The sequence below is a fragment of the Arachis hypogaea genome, chromosome 19 (assembly GCF_003086295.3).
Source record: "Arachis hypogaea cultivar Tifrunner chromosome 19, arahy.Tifrunner.gnm2.J5K5, whole genome shotgun sequence".
Lineage (NCBI taxonomy): Eukaryota > Viridiplantae > Streptophyta > Magnoliopsida > Fabales > Fabaceae > Arachis > Arachis hypogaea.
In genome coordinates, this window is record NC_092054.1 from 101,504,950 (window position 1) to 101,518,753 (window position 13,804).

General features: G+C 37.4%; 1 non-coding gene across 1 annotated transcript; it reads right to left on the reverse strand.

Annotated features, from left to right (window-relative positions):
• Positions 1-9,066: 9,066 nt before the first annotated feature.
• On the reverse strand, positions 9,067-9,174 carry LOC112780319 (small nucleolar RNA R71). Its single transcript, XR_003191164.1, has one exon. It is a non-coding gene; the product is annotated as a small nucleolar RNA R71 (small nucleolar RNA).
• Positions 9,175-13,804: the final 4,630 nt, after the last annotated feature.

Here is a 13,804-nt window from a genome sequence, read left to right on the forward strand (position 1 = left end):
CCTTGTCGATCATCAACCAAAGACCCTTTTTCCCCTCTATAGCCAATATGCATGCACTCCATTGGCTCCTAGGGAGACAACCCGGAGTCTAAATACTCCGGTTATAAGATCATTTGGGGATTGTATTTGTGACAAAAACCACAAACACCAAAATTTTTGCATGTGAGGACTCTTGATTGGTTTGAAAACTATACTTTACAACGAGTCTCCATTAGATAAATTCTAACCCGTCAAGAGTCATTGCACATCAGCTTCCCGCGGCTGTCTCCTCAAAAATCCCCATTGTCTCCTCTCTATTCGGGGCTCCACAAAATCAACAAAGTGTGTTGGGACAATGAGTAGATGCTCATTGTTGTAGTTCTTCTCAGCTAGGATGGGAAACATCTATTCGTAATAACGGTTAGCACACCCTGTGGAGTCTCGGATGGGAAAAGCTTTCTCTGATTCATCAACCTTAATGATCCTCTTCACCCGCTTTGTTGGTGCTTTACACTGGTAGATGGAAGTGCTTTTGCCAGTGTTCTCTTGGTTCCTCTCCTTGCTGGTGTCTTGTCAGCGGGCTTCTCTTTTTCTTTCTTGGTACCCATGCCTAAGGAAGAAAGAAAGAGGAAGAAGGTGAAAGAGATATATATAACTAAAATCGGAGAGAAGAAAATTCCAAGTGATAATGAATGCCAAAGAAAAGATCATAGCTTAAAAACATGGTAGCTATAACATGTAGGTAAGACATCAATTAAGAGCAAGAAGGCAAGTCATAATTAAATAGATGCAAGAGGTAAAAGCATGCAAGTGGAGGCATGAGAAGCATAACTCAAGCATCAATAATTAAATATACCAAATTAAAGAGTACTATAGATGATGACAATTGTGAATGATAATCTCAAATACATGTGGAGTGCAAGTGTTGTGAAAAAGAGGCATTCAAATAAAAGGGTAAAACAAAATAGAGTTCAAGATGCCATAGGCTTTTTCACAAACACTTGGTGAGCAAGTTAAAGTAGGAATGAAAATAATATAATCCAAATGTATATGAAAGCCAAATTAAAATATCAATTGTCAAATCACTCCTCATAATATCCACAAGCTTTAGTATAGTAAGGTAATGCCCAAATAAAATTCCAATACCAACATAAGAATGCAAGAAAAATAAAAAGAAAAAGAAACCATGGATAATGAAACTAAAAGAAAAATAAAGAGGAAAGAAACATAAATTAATGGAATAATGAAAGAGTAAAAGGGGAAGAAGAAAAGAACCCTGATGAAGAAGATGAAGAAGGAAAGAAGAAAGTATTAGATATAAAGAAAGAATAAGGAAGAAAGGATAAGGAAGAAGGAAGAATAGATAATTAGGATTGGAAAGAATTAGGATTGGGGGGGATAATTTGAAATCAGGCACTGAGGTGGCTTAATTGTGCGTCGCATGCGACGCGTACGCGTGCATCACGCGTACGCGTGGGTCGCGCAGATTGAATAGTGACGCGTAAGCGTCGGGCACGCGTACGTGTGGCCTTGATTGTGCGAGTCGCGCGAAGGCATCAACGCATATGCACAACTCTCTGTTCGCTCTGGGCTTGGGGCAAAAATGACATACGACGCGTGCACGTGCCCTTTGAGAAAATGACGCGCACGCATCAGGGATGCGTACGCGTGACGGGGCTTGTGCTTCTAGCACAGTTCCATCCCCACACCATCATAACTCTCTGGCCATATACCCATTTATGCCGATTTTCAGGGTCACGCGTACGAGAGGACTGGTAAAATCACAAGCGACGCGCACGCGTGAGGGACGCATACACGTGGTCTTGCTTGTGCGCATGGCACGCCACCAGCAGCACTCCGGCCCAACTCTCTGTTTAATTCTTATTTTTCTCGCACGCACATAGGACGCGTACGCGTCAGCAACGCTTGCGCGTCGTGTGCTCTCTTTTTTTTATATGCAGAATGCAAAATGCAGAATGCAAATGAATATGCAGAATTAATGAATGAACACTAATAAAAATAAAATAAAATAAGACTAAGAATAAAAAGGAACAATCATACCATGGTGGGTTGTCTCCCACCTAGCACTTTGCTTTTACATCCTTAAGTTGGACGGTCCTCAAGCTCATTCTGCTTTTGTTGGTGGGTCCTCCAAGAGGAAGATCTCTAGCTCTTTATTGTCCTTCATCTTCTCACCATGATATAGCTTTAAGCGATGTCCATTGACTTTGATGAAATTGGAACTTGAGGGATGAGTCAGGTGGAAGATTCCGTATGGCTCTGCCTTCTCTACTCTATAGGGGCCTTCTCATCTTGATCTCAGCTTGCCTGGCATGAGCCTTAGCCTTGAGTTGTAGAGGAGAACTAGCTCCCCAAGTCTGAAATGTCTTCTCTTGATGTGCTTGTCATGCACAGCCTTCACCTTCTCTTTGTATATTCTGGAGTTGTCATATGTTTCGAGTCGAAGGGTCTCTAGTTCTGCCAGTTGCAGCTTCCTTTCAGCACCAGCCTTCTCAAATCCCATGTTGCATTCTCTTACCACCCAGAAAGCCTTGTGTTCTACCTCCACCGGGAGGTGACAAGCCTTTCCGTACACTAAGCGGAAGGGGCTCATTCCTATGGGTGTCTTGTATGCTGTCCGATAAGCCCAAAGCGGATCTACAAGTCTGGTGCTCTAGTCCTTCCTATGAGGCTTTACTATCTTCTCCAGAATGCGCTTTATCTCTCTGTTAGACACCTCTGCTTGCCCATTGGTCTGGGGTATGTTGTTGCTACCTTGTGAACAATTCCATGCTTCTTTAGTAGACCTGCTAATCTCCTGTTACAAAAGTGAGTGCCTAGATCACTCAAGATTGCTCGTGGTGATCCAAAGCGACAGATAATATGGTTTCTAACAAAGGAGACAACAGTGTTAGCATCATCAGTACGGGTAGGAATTGCTTCCACCCATTTAGAAACATAATCTACAGCTAACAATATATATAAGAAACCGCTAGAGTTTGGGAATGGACCCATGAAGTCAATGCCCCAGACATAAAAAATTTCACAGAATAGCATGTGCTGTTAGGGCAACTTATCCCTCTTGGATATATTTCTAAACCTTTGGCATGGGGAACAAGATTTACAGAAGGCAGTGGCATCCTTAAAAAGAGTGGGCCACCAGAATCCACAATCTAAAATTTTTCTAGCTGTTCTTTTACGGCCAAAATGTTCACCAATCTCAGAGGAGTGGCAGGCCTCTAAAATTGATTGGAATTCTGATTGAGGCACACACCTTGTAATTATCTAGTCAGCACCATACCTCCATAAATATGGGTCATCCCATATATAATATTTGGACTCGCTTTTCAGCTTGTCCTTTTGATGCTTAGTAAAAATTGGGAGGGAAGGTATGACTAACTAGATAATTAGCTATAGGTGCATACTAAGGAACTACTTCAAATATTGCATGCAAGCTATCAAATGGAAAAGCATCATTGATAGGAGTGGAGTCATCCTTAATGTGCTCAAGGCGACTCAAGTGGTCTGCCATTGAATTCTGGGAACCACTCCGATCCTTAATTTCTAAATCAAATTCTTGCAGCAGCAATATCCAACGTATTAGCCTTGGTTTGGACTCTTTTTTAGCTAATAAATATTTTAGAGCTGCATGGTCTGAGTACACTACCACCTTGGTACCAAGTAAATAGGCTCAGAATTTATCCAGAGCAAAAAAATAGCCAGAAGCTCTTTTTCAGTGGTAGTATAATTAGACTGAGCAGCGTCTAAGGTCTTAGAAGCATAAGCAATTACGAAGGGATCCTTACCTTCGCGTTGAGCTAGCGCTGCTTCTATTGCATGGTTGGAGGCATCACACATAATCTCAAATGGCTAGCTCCAGTCTGGTCCTCTCACAATCGGAGCTTGAGTTAAGGCGATCTTCAGCTTATTAAACGCATTCATGCAGTCCTCACTCAGCTCGAACTCAACATCTTTCTGCAGCAGTCTGGATAAAGGCAATGCTACCTTATTAAAGTCCTTGATAAACCTCCGGTAGAAACCTGCTTGGCCAAGAACGGACTTCCCTCACGGAGGAGGGGTAAGGTAAACTAGAAATGACATCTACCTTTGCTAGATCTACAGAAATACCAGTATTAGAAACAACATGTCCTATAACAATACCTTGTTTAACTATAAAGTGACATTTTTCAAAATTTAAAACAAGGTTTGAACTAACATACTTGTCTAATACTCTAGCTAAACTATCCAAGCAAAGGTTAAATGAATCACCATACACACTAAAGTTATCCATGAAAACTTCCATATAGCTCTCAATAAGATCTGAGAAAATACTCATCATGCACCTTTGGAAAGTAGCTGGTGCATTACATAAGCCAAAAGGTATCCTCTTGTATGCATACGTTCTAAAGGGACATGTAAAAGTATTTTTCTCCTGATCTTCAGGAGCTATATGAATTTGAAAATATCCTGTGTAACCATCTAAAAAGCAGTAGTGTGATTTACCTGACAAATGATCAAGCATCTGATCGATAAATGGCAGGAGATAGTGATCTTTATGAGTAGCCTGGTTGAGGCGCCTGTAATCAATGCAGACTCTCCATGAATTCTGCACTCTAGTTGCTATGAGCTCTCCATGCTCATTCTTCACTCTGGTGACTCAAGACTTCTTGGGCACCACTTGTACTGGGCTGACCCATTCGCTATCTGAGATGGGATAGATAATATCAGCTGCAAGCAGTCTGGTCACTTCCTTCTTCACAACTTCTAAGATGGTAGGATTTAACCGCCTTTGAGGTTAACGGACAGGCCTTGCTCCCTCTTCTAAAAATATCCTGTGCTAACAAACTTGATGGCTGATGCCTACTATATACGCCAAGCTCCACCCAATTGCTTTCTTGTGTCTTCTCAGCACACTAAGCAACTGCTCCTCCTGTTGGAAAGTGAGTTCCCTTGCAATGATAACTGGGAGCTTCTGATGATCCTCAAGGTAAGTGATGAGCGGATAATTTATACCCTTTTTGGCATTGTTTTTACATAGTTTTTATTATATTTTTATTAGTTTTTGTTCAAAAATCACATTTCTGGACTTTACTATGAGTTTTTGTGTTTTTCTGTGATTTCAGGAATTTTCTGGTTGAAATTGAGGGACCTGAGCAAAAATCTGATTCAGAGGCTGAAAAAGGACTACAGATGCTGTTGGATTCTGATCCTCCTGCACTCGAAGTGCATTTTCTAGAGCTACAAAGGTCCAATTGGCGGGCTCTTAATTGCGTTGGAAAGTAGACATCCTGGGCTTTCCAGAAATATATAATAGTCCATACTTTGCCCGAGATTTGATGGCCCAAACTGGCGTCTAAAGATAGCCTAAAATATCTTGGCGTAAAACGCCCAAACTGGCACCAGAATTGGAGTTAAACGCCCAAACTGGCACCAAAGCTGGCGTTTAACTCCAGGAATAGCCTATGCACATGAAAGCTTCAATGCTCAACCCAAGCACACACCAAGTGGGCCCCGGAAGTGGATTTATGCACTATCTGCACTTAGTTACTTATTTTCTGTAAACCTAGGTTACTAGTTTAGTATAAAAACTACTTTTAGAGATTTATTTTACATCTTTGATCATCTTTGGACATTTAGTCCTTAGACATTGGACATGGAGGCTGGCCACACGGTCATGCCTAGACTATTTTCTCTTATGTATTTTCTATGGTGGAGTTTCTACACCCCAAAGATTAAGGTGTGGAGCTCTGCTGTTCTTCATGAATTAATGCAATTACTATTGTTTTCTATTCAATTCACGCCTACTTCTTCTCCAAGATATACTCTCGTACTTAATTCAGTTAAGTCAGAATGAAGAGGTGACCCGTGACAATCACCCAATCTTCATTACTCGGTTAGCCAAGATCGCGTGCCTGACAACCACAAAGCAGTCTACATGATGTTCAACGTAGTCATTGGACGACAGCCAGAGTATATTCTATTGGATACCTAATACACGGACCGAGTCTGTGAGATTAGTATCTTCGTGGTATGGGCTAGAACCAAATGGGCAGCCATTCCTGGGATCCGGAAAGTCTAAACCTTGTCTGTGGTATTCCGAGTAGGATCCGGAAAGGAATGATTGTGACGAGCTTCAAACCTGCGAATGTTGGGTGCAGTGACAGTGTGCAAAAGGATCAATGGCTTCTATTCCGACGCTAGTGAGAACCGACAGATGATTAGCCATGCGGTAGCTGTACCTGGTATTTTTCATCCGAGACGAGAAATCCGACAGTTGATTAGCTGTGCAGAAACCATAGAGGACCATTTTCACTGAGAGGATCTTACAGCTTGCCATGGAAGAAAGTAACGCATGGTTGGAAGAAGGCAATAGGAAAGCAGAGGTTCAGAAGCAACAAAGCATCTTCAGACGCTTATCTAAAATTCCCACCAATGAATTACATAAGTAACTTTATTTTATTTTATGTTTTATTTATCTTTTAATTATCATAACCTCATAACCATTTGAATCCGCCTGACTGAGATTTACAAGATGACCATAGCTTGCTTCAAGCTGACAATCTCCGTGGGATTGACCCTTACTCACGTAAGGTTTATTACTTGGACGACCCAGTGCACTTGCTGGTTAGTTGTGCGGAGATGTGAAAAGTGTGAATCACGATTTTCGTGCACCAAGTTTTTGGCGCCGTTGCCGGGGATTGTTCGAGTTTGGACAACTGACGGTTCATCTTGTTGCTTAGATTAGGTAATTTTATTTTATGTTTAATCTTTTTATTTTTAATTTTGAAAAAAATTAAAAAAAAAAATTTGTTCTTCAGAATTTTTAAGAACGAATTCTAGAGTTTCATGAGATATGTTGAAGCCTGGCTAGCTGTTTAGCCATGTCTAATCTTTTGGATTGAGGCTTCCACTTCTCATTGACATGCTTGTATGTTTTATGCTAAAGCTTGGTTGGCAATTTGGCCATGTCTAATCTTTTGGACCGAAGCTTTCACTTAAAGCTTGGCTGGCCATTTGGCCATGTCTAATCTTTTGGACTGGAGCTTTAGACTAACATTGCATGATTCCTGGAATTCTTATTAAAAATTTTGTATCCCTTTATTTTTTTTCCAAAATAATTTTCGAAAAATACAAAAAAAATTAATAAAATCATAAAAACCAAAAAAAATTTGTGTTTCTTGTTTGAGTATTGTGTCAAATTTTAAGTTTGGTGTCAATTGCATGTTTTAACTTTTCTTAAAATTTTCGAAAATTCATGCATTATGTTCTTCATTGATCTTCAAGTTATTCTTGATGATTTTTCTTGTTTGATCTTTAAATTTTCTTATTTTTTGTCTTTTCTTGTTTTTCTTGTGCATTTTTGAATTCATAATGTCTAAACTTTAAAAATTTCTAAGTTTGGTGTCATGCATGTGTCTCTTTTTCTAAAAATTTTTAAAAATATGTTCTTGATGTTCATCATGATCTTCAAAGTGTTCTTGGTGTTCATCTTGACATTCAAAGTGTTCTTGGATGCATTTTTTGTTTTAATCTTAAACTTTTATGTTTTGTGTCATTTTTGTGTTTTTCTCTCTCATCGTTAAAATTCAAAACTCAAAAATATATCTTTTCCTTATTTCAATCATAAATTTCGAAATTTTTAGTTGATTTGGTAAAAAAATTTTAAAATTTAGTTGTTTGTTGTTAGTCAAGTCAAAATTTTAATTTAAAAATTCTATCTTTTCAAATCTTTTTCAAAAATCAAATCTTTTTCAATTTTCTTTCCTGTTTTTCGAAAATTCTTCAAAATTAATTTTCAAAATCTTTTTCTTAATTGTATTTCATATTTTCGAAATTAATACTAACAATTAATGTTTTGAGTCAAAAATTTTCAAGTTGTTACTTGCCTATTAAGAAAGGATCAATCTTTAAATTCTAGAATCATATATTTTAGTTTCTTGTTAGTCAAGTAATCAACTTTAATTTCAAAAATCAAATCTTTTTAATTTCCTTTCAAATCTTTTTCAAAATAGATTTCAATCATATCTTTTTCAAAACTTAATCTCAAAATCTTTTTCTAACTTCTTATCTTTTCAAAATTGATTTTCAAATCTTTTTCAATTAACTACTTGACTTTTTGTTCGTTTTACTATTTCTTATCTTTTTCAAAACCACCTAACTACTCTTCTCTCTCAAATTTTCAAAAATCATTAACCACTTTTTCAAAATTCTTTTTAATTAACTAATTGTTTTAAATTTTAATTTTATTTTATTTCTTTTAATAAATTCGAATTCTAACTAATAATTAAAATAAAAACAAAAATATTTTTATTTTCTTTTGAATTAATTTTCTAATACTCTCTCTCTCTCTCATCTCCTTCTATTTATTTTATTTGTTTACTAACACTTCTCTTCTTCTTATAATTTGAACCCTCTCCCTCTCTCTCTGTGTTCGAATTCTTCTTCTCCCTTCTTCATTCTATTTCTTCTATTCTTCTACTCACATAAAGGAATCTCTATACTGTGACATAGAGGATTCCTCTTCTTTTCTGTTCTCTTCTTTTTCATATAAGCAGGAACAAGGATAAGAACATTCTTGTTGAAGCTGATCCTGAACCTGAAAGGACTCTAAAGAGGAAACTAAGAGAAGCTAAAGCACAAAACTCTGGAGAGGACCTCACAGAAATTTTTGAACAAGTAGTTATGGCAGCCAAAAATAACAACAATGGTGGAGATGCAAGGAAGATGCTTGGTGACTTTACTGCACCCACTTCTGACTTCTATGGAAGAAGCATCTCAATTCCTACAATTGGAGCAAACAACTTTGAGCTTAAGCCTTAATTAGTTTCTCTAATGCAACAGAATTGCAAGTTTCATGGACTTCCATTGGAAGATCCTCATCAGTTTTTAGCTGAATTCTTACAAATCTGTGATACTATTAAGACCAATAGGGTTAATCCTGAGGTCTACAGACTTATGCTTTTCCCCTTTGCTGTAAGAGACAGAGCTAGGACATGGTTGGACTCACAACCTAAAGAAAGCCTGAACTCTTGGGAAAAGTTGGTCAATACTTTCTTGGCCAAATTCTTTCCACCTCAAAAGTTAAGCAAGCTTAGAGTGGAAGTCTAAACCTTCAGACAGAAGGAAGGTGAATCCCTCTATGAAGCTTGGGAAAGATACAAGCAATTGATCAGAAGGTGTCCTTCTGACATGCTTTCAGAATGGAGTATCCTATGTATATTCTATGATGGTCTGTCTGAATTGTCCAAGATGTCATTGCATCACTCTGCTGGTGGGTCTCTTCATCTGAAGAAGACACTTGCAGAAGCCCAGGAACTCATTGAAATGGTTGCAAATAACTAGTTCATGTACACTTCTGAAATAAATCCTGTGAATAATGGGACAACTCAGAAGAAAGGAGTTCTTGAGATTGATACTCTGAATGCCATATTGGCTCAGAACAAAATATTGACTCAACAAGTCAATATGATCTCTCAGAGTTTGACTGGAATACAAGATGTATCCGGCAGTGCTAAAGAAGCTTCCTCTGAAGAAGAAGCTTATAACACTGAGAATCCTGCAATGGAAGAGGTGAATTACATGGGAGAATCCAATGGAAACACCTATAATCCCTAATGGAAAAATCATCCAAATTTTTCATGGAAGGATCAGCAGAAGCCTAATCAAGGCTTCAATAATAATAATGGTGGGAGAAATAGGTATGGCACTATGAAGCCTTTTCCATCATCTTTTGAGCAACAGACAGAGAATTCTAAACAGAGCCTCTCTGACTTAGCAACCATAGTCTCTGATCTAAGTAAGACCACTCACAGTTTCATGACTGAAACAAGGTCCTCCATTAGAAATTTGGAGGCACAAGTGGGTCAGCTGAATAAAAGAGTTACTGAAATCCTTCCTAGTACTCTCCCAAGCAATACAGAAGAGAATCCAAAGAGAGAGTGCAAGGCCATCAATATGTCCAAAATGGCCGAACCTGTAGAGGAGAGAAAGGCATTGATTTCCACTGAGGAAGACCTCAATGGACGTCAGCTGGCCACTAAGGAGTTCCCTATTGAGGAACCAAAGGAATCTGAGGCTCATACAGAGACCATAGAGATTCCACTGAACTTACTGTTGCCATTCATGAGCTCTGATGAGTATTCTTCCTCCGAAGAGGATGAAGATATTACTGAAGAGCAAGTTGCTCAGTATCTAGAAGCAATCATGAAGCTGAATGCCAAGTTATTTGGTAATGAGACTTTGGAGGATGAACCTTCATTGCTTATCAATGAACTAAATACCTTGGTTCAACATAAATTACCTCAGAAGAAACCGGATCCCGGAAAGTTCTTAATACCCTGCATCATAGGCACCATGACTGATGAGCGGATAATTTATACGCTTTTTGGCACTATTTTTTGTATGTTTTTAGTATATTTTAGTTAGTTTTATTATATTTTTATTAGTTTTTATTTAAAATTCACTTTTCTGGACTTTACTATGAGTTTGCGTGTTTTTCTGTGATTTCAGGTATTTTCTGGCTGAAATTGAGGGACCTGAGCAAAAATCTGATTCAGAGGCTGAAAAAGGACTGCAGATGCTGTTGGATTCTGACCTCCCTGCACTCGAAGTGGAATTTCTGGAGCTACAGAAGCCCAATTGGCGTGCTCTCAATTGCCCAAGATTTGATGGCCCAAACCGGCATTCCAAGTCAGCTTAAGAATTCTGGTGTTTAATGCCAGAACTGGCATAAAAGATGGAGTTAAAAGCCTAAACTGGCACAAAAGCTGGCGTTTAACTCCAAGAAAAGTCTCTACACATGAAAGCTTCAATGCTCAGCCCAAGCACACACCAAGTGGGCCCCGGAAGTGGATTTTTACAATAAACACCCTAGCTTACTCATTTTCTGTAACCCTAGGTCACTAGTTTACTATAAAAACTACTTTTAGTAATTCATCTTGTACCTCATGACATTTTACACGTTTCATATTGTATTTTCTATGGCATGAGTCTCTAAACCCCATGGTTGGGAGTGAGGAACTCTACTGTGTTTCGATGAATTAATGCAATTACTACTATTTTCCATTCTATCATGCTTGCCTCTATTCTAAGATATTCATTCGCACTTCAACCTGATGAATGTGATGATCCGTGACACTCATCATCATTCTCACCTATGAACACGTGCTTGACAACCACTTCCGTTCTACATGCTAACAAGCTTGAATGTGTATCTCTTGGGTTTCTAATCTAAGATTGGAACCTTTTGTGGTATAGGCTAGAATTATTGGCGGTCATTCTTGAGATCTGGAAAGTCTAAACCTTGTCTGTGGAATTCTGAGTAGGATCCGGGAAGGGATGACTGTGACAAGCTTCAAACTCGCGAGTGTTGGGCGTAGTGACAGACACAAAAGGATCAATGGATCCTATTCCGACATGATCAAGAATCGACAGATGATTAGCCGTGCGGTGACAGCACATTTGGAACATTTTCACTAAGAGGACGGGAAGTAGCCATTGACAACGGTGATGCCCAACATAAAGCTTGCCATGGAAGGAGCCTTGCGTGCATGAAGAAGAAGACAATAGGAAAGCAGAGATTCAGAAGACAAAACATCTCCAAAACCTCAACCTATTCTCCATTACTACATAACAAGTATTTATTTCATGTTCTTCTACTTTTTACAATTAAATCTGAGAATTATTGATATCCTGACTAAGAGTTACAAGATAACCATAGCTTGCTTCAAGCCGACAATCTCCGTGGGATCGACCCTTACTCACGTAAGGTATTACTTGGACGACCTAGTGCACTTGCTGGTTAGTTATGCGGAATTGCAAAAGTGTGATTGTGATTTTGTGCACCAAGATTTTGGCGCCGTTGCCGGAGATTGTTCGAGTTTGGACAACTGACGGTTTATCTTGTTGCTTAGATTAGGAATATTTTATTTTTGTTGGTTTAGAGTCTTTTATTTGAGTTTAGTTTCATATTTTAAGTTTGGTGTCAATTGCATGCTTTTACTTTCTTTTAATTTTTCGAATTTGCATACTCTTAGTTGTTTCTTGATCTTTAAAAATTCTAAGTTTGGTGTCTTCTTTGTGTTTTCCTTTAATTTTTCGAAAATTTGTGTTTGATTTTCTAAAAATTTTAAGTTTGGTGTTTTTGTGCTTTTATTTACTTAAAAATTTTTCAAAAATTTGTTCTTGGTGTTCATCTTGATCTTCAAAGTGTTCTTGGTGTTCATCTTGACATTCATAGTTTTCTTATTTGTTCTCTTTGTTTTGATCTAAAATTTCTATGTTTAGTGTCATTTTGTTGTTTTTCTCTTTCCTCATTAAAATTCAAAAATAAAAAAATATATATTTTCCTCATTTTATTCATAAATTTTGAAATTTTACATTAAATTAGTCAAATATTTTCAAAATCATATCTTTTTTTTAGTCAAGTCAAAATTCTAATTTCAAAAATTGATCTTTTCAAATCTTTTTCAAAAATCAAATCTTTTTAATTTCTTCAATCATATCTTTTCAATCATATCCTTTTTTTTATTAAATTGCAACCATATCTTCTCAATCATATCTTTTTCAAAATAATTTTCAATCATATCTTTTTGATTGCTAATTCCAAAATCTTTTTAATTAATTAATTAGTTTAGTTTTCAATTTGCTTTTATTCCATCTTCTTCTAATTTTCAAAAATCATATCCAGAATTTTTCAAATCTTTTTAAATTAATTAGCCTTTTTAGCATTCAAATTATTTATTTATCTTTTTTTTTTAATTTTTTCTTAATTTTTGAAAACTTTTATTTTATTTTTTCGATTACTTTTAAAAAAAAATTTAATTAAAAATATAATTTATTTGCAATTCATATCAATTCCCTTTTCTCCATCATTGACATAAGTGGAAATGAACAGTCCAGAAGGACTCTGGGGTCATATGCCAACCCCATTACAGCTGCATATGGGAGTAGTATCTGTATACCTCCCATCAAAGCAAGCAGTTTTGAGCTAAATCCTCAGCTCATTATCATGGTGCAGCAAAATTGCCAGTATTCCGGTCTTCCACAGGAAGAACCTACTGAGTTTCTGGCACAGTTCTTACAAATTGCTGACACAGTACGTGATAAAGAAGTGGATTAGGATGTCTACAGATTATTACTGTTTCCATTTGCTGTGAAAGATCAAGCTAAGAGGTGGTTAAATAACCAACCCACAGCAAGCATAAAAACATGGAGACAGTTATCAGACAAGTTCCTGAATCAATTTTACCCTCCAAAGAGGATGACACAGCTAAGGCTGGACATCCAAGGCTTTAAACAAGAGGATCGTGAATCCCTTTATTATGCTTGGGAGAGGTATAGAGGGATGCTAAGGAAATGCCGCTCTGAAATGTTTTCTGAGTGGGTACAGTTAGACATCTTCTACTATGGGCTTACAGAAAGAGCTCAAATGTCTCTAGACCACTCAGCTGGTGGATCTATACACATGAGAAAGACAATTGAAGAGGCTCAAGAACTCATAGATACAGTTGCTAGAAATCAACATCTGTACTCAAGCAATGAGCCCTCCAAAGAAAAAGAAGCTATGGTAGCAACTACTGATAATAATCCTCAAGAACAGATTGTTGAACTAAATCAGCAATTACTTCTAATGACAAAACAATTAGCAGAATTTAAGGAGATGCTCCAAGACACTAAAAATGCTAACAAGAATATAGAAGCACAATTAAATCAGATAAGACAGCAGCTATCTAATCAGATAACAGAAAAATGCCAAGCTGTTTAACTAAGGAGCGGGAAGACATTGAATAATTCAGTTCAAAGTAGCAAAAAGTCAAGAAAGGAA